Source organism: Peromyscus leucopus, chromosome 4 (genome assembly GCF_004664715.2).
Source record: "Peromyscus leucopus breed LL Stock chromosome 4, UCI_PerLeu_2.1, whole genome shotgun sequence".
NCBI lineage: Eukaryota > Metazoa > Chordata > Mammalia > Rodentia > Cricetidae > Peromyscus > Peromyscus leucopus.
The window spans coordinates 120,241,327-120,253,469 of NC_051066.1; the positions used below are offsets into that span (position 1 = coordinate 120,241,327).

At 48.2% G+C, this 12,143-nt stretch overlaps 1 protein-coding gene across 3 annotated transcripts in view; it reads left to right on the forward strand.

The window, feature by feature from the left end:
- Nucleotides 1-1,946: 1,946 nt before the first annotated feature.
- Banf2 (BANF family member 2) overlaps nucleotides 1,947-12,143 on the forward strand; it is a 39,874-nt gene continuing 29,677 nt past the window's right edge. For all 3 annotated transcript variants that reach the window (XM_028893277.2, XM_037205263.1, XM_028893278.2), the window contains exon 1: nucleotides 1,947-2,074. The gene's annotated coding sequence lies outside the window, so the exon portion shown is untranslated. The remainder of the gene's footprint in view (nucleotides 2,075-12,143) is intronic.

Below are 12,143 nucleotides of genomic sequence, written 5' to 3' on the forward strand. Positions count from 1 at the left end.
TTCTAGGACAACTCCTGTTTCTCTTTCTAATGGTGCCCTTCTTGGGGCTTGCAATGTAGGTCAGTGTAGAATTTGCCTAGCATGTGTAAGACCCTGGGTTCCATTCCTCAGCACTTACAAAAGCCTGGCAAAGGTAGGGGCTGTGCCAGGTGTGGTGGTACATACCTATAATCCCAACACTCCCAGGAGGAAGAGACAGGAGGATCAGGAGTTCAAGGTCATCCTCTGCTACAAAGTAAGTTCAAGGCCAAAGTAGATTACATGAGACCCTCAAAAAAAAAACAACAGTAAAATAATTATGACTCTCTCAAGAACATACAGCCTTTCTTATTCATGTCTTAGGTGAATTAGTTGATTTCCCCTGAGATGAGGACTTAGGGAGCAGTAGTCTGGGGTTTGTTCCTAGGGGGATACTGGGCAGAGCTGGCCGAGCAGAGATAGAGGAAGGAAGCAAGATATGAGTTATGAAGTCACTCCTGCTGTGGGTAACAAGGGTTCAGTCCCATGTGGTCCTCTGCTGGTTCCATTAAGTGTTCCCCACTGGTTGAGGGTGTTCCACTGGAATGACTGACAGCTCGTGACATTGGTCAACTGGCTGCTGTGGGTGGGATGGGCTACCGTAGGAGGCTCTGGAACAGAGATCCAGCATGGCAGCTGGAAGTCAGGCTGCCTTCTTGCTGAGGTGGAACAGCCAAGAGACTGTGGGCAGGGCCCGTAACACCAGTAGGGAGGCCCCCGTCAGGGCTTAGGCTGGCCAGTGAACAGATCTTCAACAAAATATAGGCCTTGTTAGCTTTGGCCTCAAAGGCACAGCTCCTGCTTGTTCTGGAGAAAGCTCAAAACACTACCATCAATCGCCGGAGTATTTTAAGATCAAGCCCAGGAGACCAGCACTCCTCGCTTGCCCTCAAAGCACATTGTAGTTCCTAGACCCACGGTGCCAGCTTTGTCTGCCCACTCGCTAGAAATGTACCTTTGTGGGTTCCACCCCAGACCGACTGAATCAAGACGCCTCGTGTGGAAACTGCACTGGAGACCCACCGTTCAATTCTAAAACTGGGAATAACCAACCCTTTCCAAAATGAAGCATTTTTAAATATCTATTTGTGAGGATGGAGCACATGTGGAGGTCAGAGGGCAACTTGCAAAAACTCGTTCTCTCCTTTCATCATGTGGACTCAGGGAATCGAACTCAGGTTATGAGCTCAGCAACGAGCACTTGCCCCATGTCAGTTGGTGAGTCCGTTTTGAATTGCTCCCCAGGATAGAATCCCTAAGCACCAGCAGAAAAAGAGGGTTGAGATCTCAGGAAACCTTTCGTTTCGTTCCCTTTGAAGAACTCTTTGCTTTTTAGTCCTACTATTAAAAGTATTCCTAATTATTGATTGCCACCCATGGAACAAAGCCAGACACCACAGCAGAAGATAACCTAAAGGACATCTGTGCTGGATTCCATGGACGCGGGGCGGATTTGTGTCCATTTCCTAAGCTAATATTTAAATTGTTTTGCTTGTTTTGAGGCCACACCAGGTGGACAGGAAAGGGGAAGTCTGAGATACTGCAGTGTGGGGGCGGGGGTGGGCTGGGGGTGGGGGCAGCAAGAGCTGGGGGAGGGGCGTCAGTAAAAAGGAAAAAGCTGCCCTGGAATTTTTAAATAAATCACAGAAAGTGTGACAAAGTTGGGTGTACACGTCAGTCAGTTCGTGGGGACCACCTTAACAAAGATGGGGGTAGTTTTGTTGAGTTGGCCCAGGAGAAGATGGGCAGGGGTTGGAGCAGCAAGTGGCAGATGTGGTGTCATACCTGGTCCCCCAGGCTGGTGTTCTCCACAGTGTAGAGAGATCTCCTTACTTCTCAGGCCCTCCTCTCACACCCTGTCGCCTGACATCCAGAAGCCACAGCAGGGCTACCTCAGCAACGTGACATCACAATGTGACCCACTCAGGGTCTTGGGACTGATTTATCCCAAGGGCCCAAGACACTTGATTACTGTCCACGTTGAAGTCACCTGCAGTTCCAGATCCACAGTGACAGACCACCTGCTGCCCTGCTACTGCCTGACCAGGTGCACCTGGTGAGTACTGATACCTTGTCCCTAGCCCCCAGGGCCAGGATACAGCCGACAGCTGCAAGCGTAATGCCTTGGAGTCCCCTTGTCCCACTGGGACAGGATGAGCCAAACTGGTAGCCAGGAATATGCACAAATGAGCCCAGACTCGTCTCGGAAACGTTGACAAAGCTCTGCCCTGCCTGCCTCCTTCTGAGCCTTTTCCTGCAGGTTAACCACCTGGAGGAGGCAGGGCTCAACCCAGCACCTGTTTCCTAGGTAAAGGTCACCGTGCTCTTGAGGGATCCCTGTGGCAGGTCTGCAGATGGCAAGTCCTCTGGAGTGTATTCCCCAGCCCTCACCAAGGTCATAAGCAGCTCTTTGCTGAGCACGCTTGTCCCACATGTAGCTTTGGGCTACCAAGCAGGAGGGACTTGTGAAGGATGGAGAGGAAGGAGGGGGCAAGCATGGTGCCCAGAGCATGCCAGACCATTAGCTTCCATTACAGCTCTTCATTCCTAGCAGCGATCGGAGAAGTAGGTTATTATTCTCAACACTCCTCACAGATGAACCAAGGAGCTGCTGAGGACTGTGTTCTGTAGTGGGTATGCACTTGAGGGGAGAGAGTAACCTGAAATGTATACGAGTTCTGTACTGGCTGTCCCCAACAAGATTGCTCTGGAAATAGAAGTGAGAACACATAGGCAAGGCTGGCCTTCTGTCAGCATGGCTGGGGATGGGGAGTCTCAACATCAGTAGAGTGTTAGACTGAAAGATCTTAAAGACCATTTCTAGATCCCACATGGCAGAATTCTGAGTCCCATAGCTTGCTTGTATGAGCCCAGGCAAGCTAGGCCTTCCATGACAGCGGTGGGGTCTGTGTTAGTTGGGCAGAGCTGGAAGGAAAATTAGAGATCGGATTGTACCTACCTGCTGGGCCCCCAGTGGTAACAGCAGCATGAGCTAGCTACCCAGGTTATCCAAAGCCACAGGACCAATACGGGTTTAACACATGTAGAGCAGAACTGGCCCTGGGCAACACCCAAGCTCTCCCATTTTTCTTACAAAATTACTACCAATTAAATTATGCTGTCAGGCATAACGGAGCATGCCTGTGAGCCCAGCACTCAAGTGATAGAGGCGAGAGGATCAGGAGTTCAGAGTCAGCCTCAGCTAACATAGAGTTCCAGGTCAGCCTGGGCTACGTGAGACCTTGTCTCAAAAGACACAGAAGATTGTGACTAAGGCTGGCTTTGCAGTCAAGAGTACCAGTGTCCCCATTTCACAGATGTGTGGTGGTTATGTAGCTGGCCCAAAGTTAAGGTACTTGTCACAAGCATTCGGGTCTTGTAAATGGCGAGGAGACACTACATCTCCACTTGCAACTACCTCCTAGCCTGCACAAATAGCGTTTCCTAATCTTTTTTTTTTTAAGTCAGGATCTTATGTAGTCCAGAAAATGTAGTGATTTCCCCTGCCTCTACTCCCTAAGACTGGGATCACAGTGACACAATGCCAGGCTAATCTTTCTTAATCTTCCCTTTGTTTCAAAGACCAGTTTCCATGTCTTGCCTGATTCCACAATTTGAGCCCTTGCAGCCTCTGTCCCAGATGGAGTCTTCAGTGCCTGGACATTTCCCTCTGACGGGACAAGGCAGAGCCAGTATTTCCACACCCACAGATGTTCAGTGCTGAGGAAGAAACTCTGCTAATGGAAATGAGCCTTGTCTAATTGTGGCAATCTCCCTTCTGTGTGTTGCCCTGAAATAGTAGCCATGCCCTGTGGCTTTTTTTTTTTTTTTCCACATCAGGGAGCCCCAAATTGGTAGCTGAAATGAGGCTGCAGAGGAGTCCGTGCACAGACCTCTGGTGCCACTAATCCAGAGGAAGGCTCCAGCCCGTTCAGTGTGTGGCACTCAGGGCCACTGTTGGTGCATTTGACTGTTGGTAGACTTAACTGTTGCCCACTGTTGAGCGAGAAGAGCCTCATTGAACTCAAGGAAAAATGGAACCTCCAGGAAATTCATGAAGGACCGAGCCCCATAGCATGTGATCTGACCTCTTGAGCCCAAATCTGAGTTTATGTCTGATGTGTCCTATAGCCAGCACCGGTCATCAGAACTCTCATCAGATGGGGCTGTTCTTGGGCCAACCAGGAGGGCAGCTGCTAGGTCCTGTGAGGCCACGGAGCCTTTTCAATGTGGCTAGTGGGGCTGAAGAACCGCATTTAAATTTTTAAGTTAGATCACATTGCCGTTCTTGGCTGCAACTAACTAATGAGCTGGACAGGGTCGCTCTAACTCCTGCCCACCCTGTGATGTCATCTCTGGCCTCAGCCCTCCTCTCCAGCTCTCTCTTAGCTGCATCCGCTCCCCAGGCTGTCTTCCCTGGAGAGTCTCATGTGTTGTTTCCCCTGCTGGTACTGCTGAGGATTTCGGATCCAGTCTCTCCTCAGAAGGAAGGCTCTAGTTAGATTGTCCCCATCCCCACTACAAATCATCCCTCATCTTTCTGAAATCATCATCTCTGTTTTGCCTCGTTTATTGGCATCTCCTAGAGTTTCAGTTCCCCCAGAGCGTGGGTGCTGTCTTCTCACCCGCCACCTCATGCCTGGGACAGTGCCTGACAGGACAGGTGCTCAGCCAGCCTCTTATCTAAGCCAATGGATATGCTGCAGGCAGTGTAGTGAAGAGAGATAGATGGTCGGGGGCTTCGGCACCCTTGCTGGATAACCCCAGCAGAGTAGCTTGGTGCAGCAAAGGTTACCTTATTTCTCTCAATTCTATCGCTCAGAAACTTGGCGTTGACATCAGTGAGGGTCACTTGATACCTTTGGTGTGACGTCGGTGAGGATCACTCACTCAGCTGCATTCAGCTCTGAGCAAAAGCTCAACTAGGTGGCCCGTGAAGGCCTCGCTCACATGTGGGGCTTCCAGTCCCTCCAGGGAACATTCCCCATGCAGGTAACTTGAGTTTTGTTGCATCACGGTTATCTCAGGGACCTCACTTTTTATGTGACAAGTAGCTTCTGAGAGAGCAAGTAGAAGATGCCAGTCTGTTTTTATCACATACGTTGATCAGGCCAAACCATGGAACAAACTGAGATAAAAAGGGAGGGGAAGTTCTTGGCTTGAGTAGGCAGAAAGTACATAGAAGGAGGAAAGAATCCACAGCGGCCACCTTTGCAGACAACCATGGTTACTACAGACAGGCAGAGTCCCCCTTGTCCTCCAACCTTTGGGAACAGCTTAAATCCAGATCTTCTAGGTCTGGGTAAAGCTAAAGCTTCATTCTTAGCCAGCTCCAAGAGAGACCTTGACGGCAGGTCAATGGGTGCTCTTCGATCACAGCCCATCAGGGCTGACTTTACACTTAGATTCGTCCCCAGTCCCACCAATGGGCATCCTTCCCTTGAGGTAAGCATTATCCTCCTCTGTTAGGCCCTTCTCTGTCACTGGCACAGGTGCCCACACAATATCACGAAATGACTACCTTTTGTGGAATTCCATCCTCCAGGTGTGATGTGGCCACTGATGTTTGGAGGTCAGCAGCTGTGATTATCTTCACAGGTTTAAACCCTCACAAGTTTAAACCCACTAACATTTTTTTCTTGGAAGGCAAGAATGACTCACAAGGTTCTCGAAAGGCCGCTCACAAGCAGGGCTAGGAGCAGTTCATGAGGCTGCACATGAGACTCCAGGGAGATGCCTCAGGAATGAGGGGCCTTTCTCTGCTCCTCCGAGATGACGTTTAAGGAGTTATGCTTGCCGAGGGATGGGCTGGTGGTAAACAGAGTGTAGTAGTGTAACGTCCTCTAAGTTGCCCATGCCCTGGCAAGTAATCAGCTGAACTCACTGGGTCATCATGCTGATCTTTGGTGGAATGGCTTCTTCGGTTGTTGGTGCCCAATCTGAGGTAAATACATCTTTGTTCACGTCTTCTCAGGACTGTTAGAAACACAATCCTACGTCCCAAATACTGCCATACATTCCTTCTTTCCTTCAACATTTGGTTCTCATCATGCTCCCCTTGTAAAATTGGTGGGTAAGGCTTTCACGGTTACAGGATTTGAAACCAAATTCAAACTGCACATAGTCTCTGACATATGACAGTTTGATGTACGATATTTCAATCATTTTTAAACACTTAAATTTTTTTTTATAAGTATTTTGCCTGCCTGTACATATGTGTACCACACGCATGCCTGGTAACCCACAGAGACCAGAAGAAAGCACCAGATCCACTGGAACTGGGGTTACAGCTGACTTGAGACACCATGTGGGTGCTGGGATGCAAACTGGGGTCCTCTGCATGAGCCACAAGTGCTTTTAACTGCGGAGCCATCTGTCCAGTCCTAATATGTGAATCTTGATGATGATGTGAAAACAATGTACTTTCAGTAGAAACTGTACCTAGAATTTTGAATTACGATTATTTTCCCCCTAGGCTGATAACATGAGATCCAATCATTTCTTGGAGTGCTAGTCAAGGGTTGTGAACTTTAGCTGTCAGTCAGCCATCTGTTCACATGTAGTCGCGAGATTAAATCAGAGATTGCACAGGATTCTGCACTCAATAGTATAGTTGAGATATTCCACATTTTACTGAAAATTTTCTTTTAGTTTGGCCCAACTGTATGCTAATGTTTGGGCATGATTAAGATAGACTAAGGTGTCATATTCAGCAGGTCAGGTTATTAAATGCAATTTCAATTTACAGTGTGTTTATCAGAATGTAAACACATAAGTCAGGGATCATGTGTAGTTTAAAAGAATAGAATTTTCTGAATGTTGTGATACAGTCCTGCAACTCCAGCTGCTTGGGAGGCTGAGACAGGAAGATCATAAATTCCAAGCCTGTCTGGACTATATGAGTAGTTAGAGGTCAACCTGGGCAACTTAGACTCTGACTCAAAATAAAAAACTGAAAGGGGTAGGAATATAGTTCAGTGGTACAGTGTTTGTCTGGCATGTGTGAGGCCCTGCATTCAATCCTCAGTGCTGAAGGGGGTGGTTGTTGACTGGAGCACACTAGGCATTGGTACTGGCTATATAGAGACCCTCAAGTATTGATATCAAAGAGGCTACCAGTTAAACACCCTCAGTTCTTTGTCCGCCAAGGATCTCTCTGGTAGGATCTACCCCAGAGAAGAGATCCCCTGCTCCTGGGCACTAAGCCAGCCCAGTAGGAAAGGGGTGCACTTCCTCTCCCAGACTTTGCAGCGAAGGTGCCAGGGTTCTCTGGTTGGCCCAGCTGGAGCCACGCATCCATGTATAGCAGTTACTGTGGGGAAGAGGATGTGCTTGCTGTCTTGTGACCAGCCTGGATCACTGTGAATCTCTGGACCCAAATGGTGGGGTTGGTCCCTTCCAAGCTACCTGAAATGGAATCAGAAAAGGGTCTCTTCTTCTCACCAGACAGGAAGGAGAGTTACTGAAAAGTAAACAAAAGAAAAATCCACCCAGTTAGTTATGAGCGCTGGTATGGCTGTCTTGTGTTGGCTGAAACATCAGAGGTCAGGCAGGGTCCTTGTAAGTTCCAGAGAGCCCACAACACACCAGACCTCCAAAACCTCTCTGAGGGACAGCCTCAGAGAGACCATTAAATTAAACTCTGTTGTGAGAAGAAAACTAAAAATTAGCCAAGGCATGCTTCACTCAGAGTATTGGTTCAAGGAATGTTAATTGGTGTTCCTTCGAAGGCTGTTGAGAAAGTCTAGGGGGTGATGGATGAGACCAACTCAGCAGCAGTTCTTTTGTTCTACAGGACATATCAGAGCCTTAGACAAAGCAGGAATAGCCTGAATCCTAAAGGGTTGAGGGAAGGTAGGCGGGCAGTTGAAAAATTACTCATCTAACTCTGTCTCAGCAAATTGCCTGCTTTTCCTCTGCTCTCACAATGCAACCAGCATAGAAAGACACCTATGACCCAAAAAAGTGGGAGGGTTTCTCAAGACAGCTGTCAATGTTGAAGCGGAGGACAGCAACCGGGGGTCTAATCCACGGTACTGCTGATGTGGCTTACCCAGTAGAATGCCATCCCCTGTTAAAGCTCAGCCCCAAGAGGCCCTGAACACCCAGGAAAACAAGTCCTCTGCTTGTTATGCTGCTGGAGCAGGTGAGGGATGCCCAGTCTCTGTCCCTCTCTAAAGCTCCACCCTCTGGGAATCGCCATTGCGGAACTGTCTGGAATCATCCCGAAGCCTATCCAGATATTGTTTTGGTTTTGCATTCTTCTGGAGCCGTCACTACACGGGCACAATTGAAGCATGCACAACCATGTGCAGAGGTGACTGAGAAAAAAGGATCGGACTCAACACTAATGGGGTGGGCAAAGAACCCAGTAAAGAATCTCTTCAGATCCCCCAAGGCCTCTCTCAGCAGCATTCCTTCCTTGAGGGATGGGCAGAGACCACTGGAATGAGGAAGGCTTACACCCTGCTGTCAGAGGAGGTGGGCTGGAGAATATCATTTTGAACAGGTAAAGGTAGAGAAGATGATACTTTCCATGGATCCGCTTTGGAGAAGCTGTAAGCCAGGAGCATGGACAGAACTGAGAATATGTTAGAATACCTCCGTGTGCTATCCATCTTACAGATGGAGAAAGCAAGGCCAAGGAAAAGAGGGCAAGTGACTTGGCCAGGTCACGTAACGAGCTGTGTCTGAGATTGTGCCTGTGAACTGTGAGGGGGACATGCCTCATGCTTTGTAGAGTCATCTCCTTGTACTATCAGGAAGCTCCCTGCCCCCCCCCCCTTCCCCATGTGTTTCTTCTATGTGGAGAGTGCCTGCTGTTCTTTCTCACACCTTTCCTTGTGGATCTGCCTACAAGCTCCAATGTCCGGCCCTGTGAAGGGCAGTGGGCACTCAGAGAACCTTAGCCTAGCCTGGAACCCCCCTCGCCGCCCCCACCACCACCACTGCAAGCCAGAGGAAGTGGGTGAAAAGTGGAAGGCTCCATGGGTCTGGTCTTATGAAAACACAACCACCCAACCATCAAGATGACGCACGGTGAAGTTAAACAAGCTCGCGCTTAGCCAAAGCTGCAAGTCAGTGCCATGGGCCACAGAATACGCCAGGCAGGAGGGCAGTGGGGGTCAGTGCTTCCAGGGCACAGCACTTCCTGCTTTCTACCAGAGAGCTTGGGCATCAGTGTGTGGTGTGCTGATACGGGCAGTTTTGATAATGGTGCTTTGAGACCCTCCTGAGCCTGGGCCCTTCCAACAGGCTATTCAGTGACCTGGCATAAGCTTGGTGTGGACCACAGAGAAGAGAAAAACAGTCATTGTTTGGTTGGCTCAAGTCACAGGTAATTTTCTGAACACACAGAAATCAAGCTGTGACTTCTCCTGATCACGTACACGACCTTAAGTATGTTATTAAACTCTTTAGCTCTACTCCCTTATCTACCAAGCTGGCTAGAAGGCACTCGTGATGGGGGTGTTAAGCTAATTCTGAAATAGCAACAGTCCTAGCCCTTGTAGAATAAGGGCTTCTTCAGCGGTGGCCAGAGTGGAGATTGCAGATATGTACGCAGCCAGTGAGTAGTAAACCAGGGTTGTCACATGTCTGTCTGTGTCTTTGCATGGCTCCCCCATCTCACATTGTTGCTCAGAGTGAAGCGAGCAGCATTCAGGGTGCAGATGAGATGCCTAGAGGCACGGGGACATGCAAAGGGCTCTCTCAGTTCCTCCCTACACAGGAGTACAGGTACCATACGTGTGTCCTCAGTCACTCCAAAGTGACTCTACCCAAAGTCAGCGCAGAGAAGAATCAGACCTGAGCAGGGGAAGGTGTGCACTCTTGCCCCAATGGGGACTTGAAAAGACATCCAGATAATACCAGAACTCACAGGACTCTAAAAGAGCTGGAACCTGAACGAGGCATATTAAGCCAGGTTGTCAGGTGTGAAAATTCAGCCATCTTCAGGGCATGCCCACTGAGATGAGCATCTGACTGGGGGGGGGGGGGGGAGAGGTGAGAATGGCAGCCACCCGTTTGTAGACAGCTTCATGGAGAAGGGCAGAAATAGCCCAAAGGAGCATTGCTCAAAGTTTAAGAGGAAACCAAGCACCAGACCCAAAGTGTAGCTTTCCTAAGAGATGGGACTTGCTTGAAAGAACTCTTACCCTGCAGCCCCTGACCTACAGTACCTGACTGTATGACATCAAATTGTATTCATATGTACAAATGGCATTATTTATTATGGAAGCAAAGTCTGTGGTAACAGAAGAAAACTGGTGGCTTAGATTGTTTTGTTGGGTCTGTGTTACAAATATGTGAGCTCTTTCCCAACATATAAAATTTAGCAACTTGAGGCAGGCATGGTGGCACATATCTATAATTCCAGCACTCAGACTACTAAAGCAGAGGATCATTGCCAGTATGAGGCCAGCTCAAGGCAAGCTGTGGCTGTATAACAAGATCTTGTCTGGGGAAAAAAAATTACTGTTCTGCAATGTGATGACACATTCTGTAATTCTAGCACTTTGGAAATAGAGGTAGAAGACCAGGAACTCAAGTTCATCCTTAGCTACATAGGAAGTTCAAGTGAGGCCAACCTGGGCTACATGAGACCATGTCTCAAAGCAAAGCAAAATAAATACCCCTTATCCTCCAAAAAATGGAGGCAGGCATAGTTGTACCTTGTAATCCTGGTACTTGGAAGGCTGAGGCAGGGAGACTTGGGGAAGTTTGGAACCAGCCTGGGCTACATATCAAGACTTTGTCTCAAGTAAACAAAAGAACAAACAAATAAAAAGGAAAGTTGTGCATAAAATCTAAATTTAACATTTTGGACTCCTTGGCAAAAACCTTCCCTAATCTGGTCATGCGTGACCAACTTTCCAGAGAGAAGATGACCCTTAGATGGAATGTGGGACCCAGTTTAGCCAGAGTCTACATCTCTTTAGTGACCTCTCTCTCAGACGCAATTCCAGCCCCCACTTACCATTGCCCCTGCACTGTTTTTCCTCCCAGGTTTATTCTCTTCTCTTGCCAATTCCTTCTGGTTTTTGCATTTGTCACTTACCCCTGATCTGAGCACTTAATAGGTGTTTTACAGGCTCCTCATTTCAAAAGGGTCGTGGGACGAAGACTTCTTCTAGTCTCCACCTCTTAACAATCTAGTCTTGACAGTCTAGGCTGACACTTGGAAGGGACAGAATATTCTCTGCCTAGGGCAGGAAAGGCAGGTTCACTTCCTCTCAAGTGGTGTATTAACACATGGATGAGCAGGCTTCTTTAACATTTAAAAAACTAAACCCTAAGAACTAAATCCAGGGTCTTACATATGTTAGGCAAATATTTTAATCACTGAGATATATCCACAGCTTCCTTTTAAGGTTTTTTGATTTTGTTTGTTTGTTTGTTTCATTTTGAGACATGGTCTAACCAAGTTGCCCAGGCTGGTTTTGAACCAGTGACAGCTTCTGAGGTTATGTTCCCTACTGAATGGCTACAAACCCTGCAGATGTCCAGAAATGACTTCACGGCTTCCTACAGTTTGCAAAAGAGCTCCAATGATAATGCCATCAATGAGAATGTGATACCAGTCTTTGGGGAATCCTTTTCTGTGTATCATTGAGAACTTCCCTGAATTCCATTCAAATTTCAAAAATAGAGTTCTCATGCTGGCTCCCCTTCTGAAGCCAGACCCAACTAGCCTCCTGATATTTATTTCGGTGGGGGTGGTGGGGTCTTCATTTTCTGCTTTGGTGACCCAGGAAGGGATCTTGGATGGGTCTTTGCATCAAACCTGCAGAGGCATTTGCTGTTTTCTTAGGCTTCCGGACCCTTGAGACTCTAACCTAAGTGCAAGCACAGGCAGTTCCTGACCTCAATTGGTTCGGCTGGATGGTTTCCAACTTTGTGATGGTGTGATGCACATTTGGTAAGAACTGGCTGTGATGTCCAGTGAGCTAGTCATATCAAGTGCATTCTCCTAAGCTGAGAAGTTGATTTGGGATGGGATCCATGACACACAATAGGAGAGTGGGAAAGGGAGACAGGACGGATTGGGTGCTTACAAAGCAGGCTATTTCCCTGAGCAGTGTGCTACCTGTGGACATTTGGGAGATGGGAGTTGTCCCACCTGA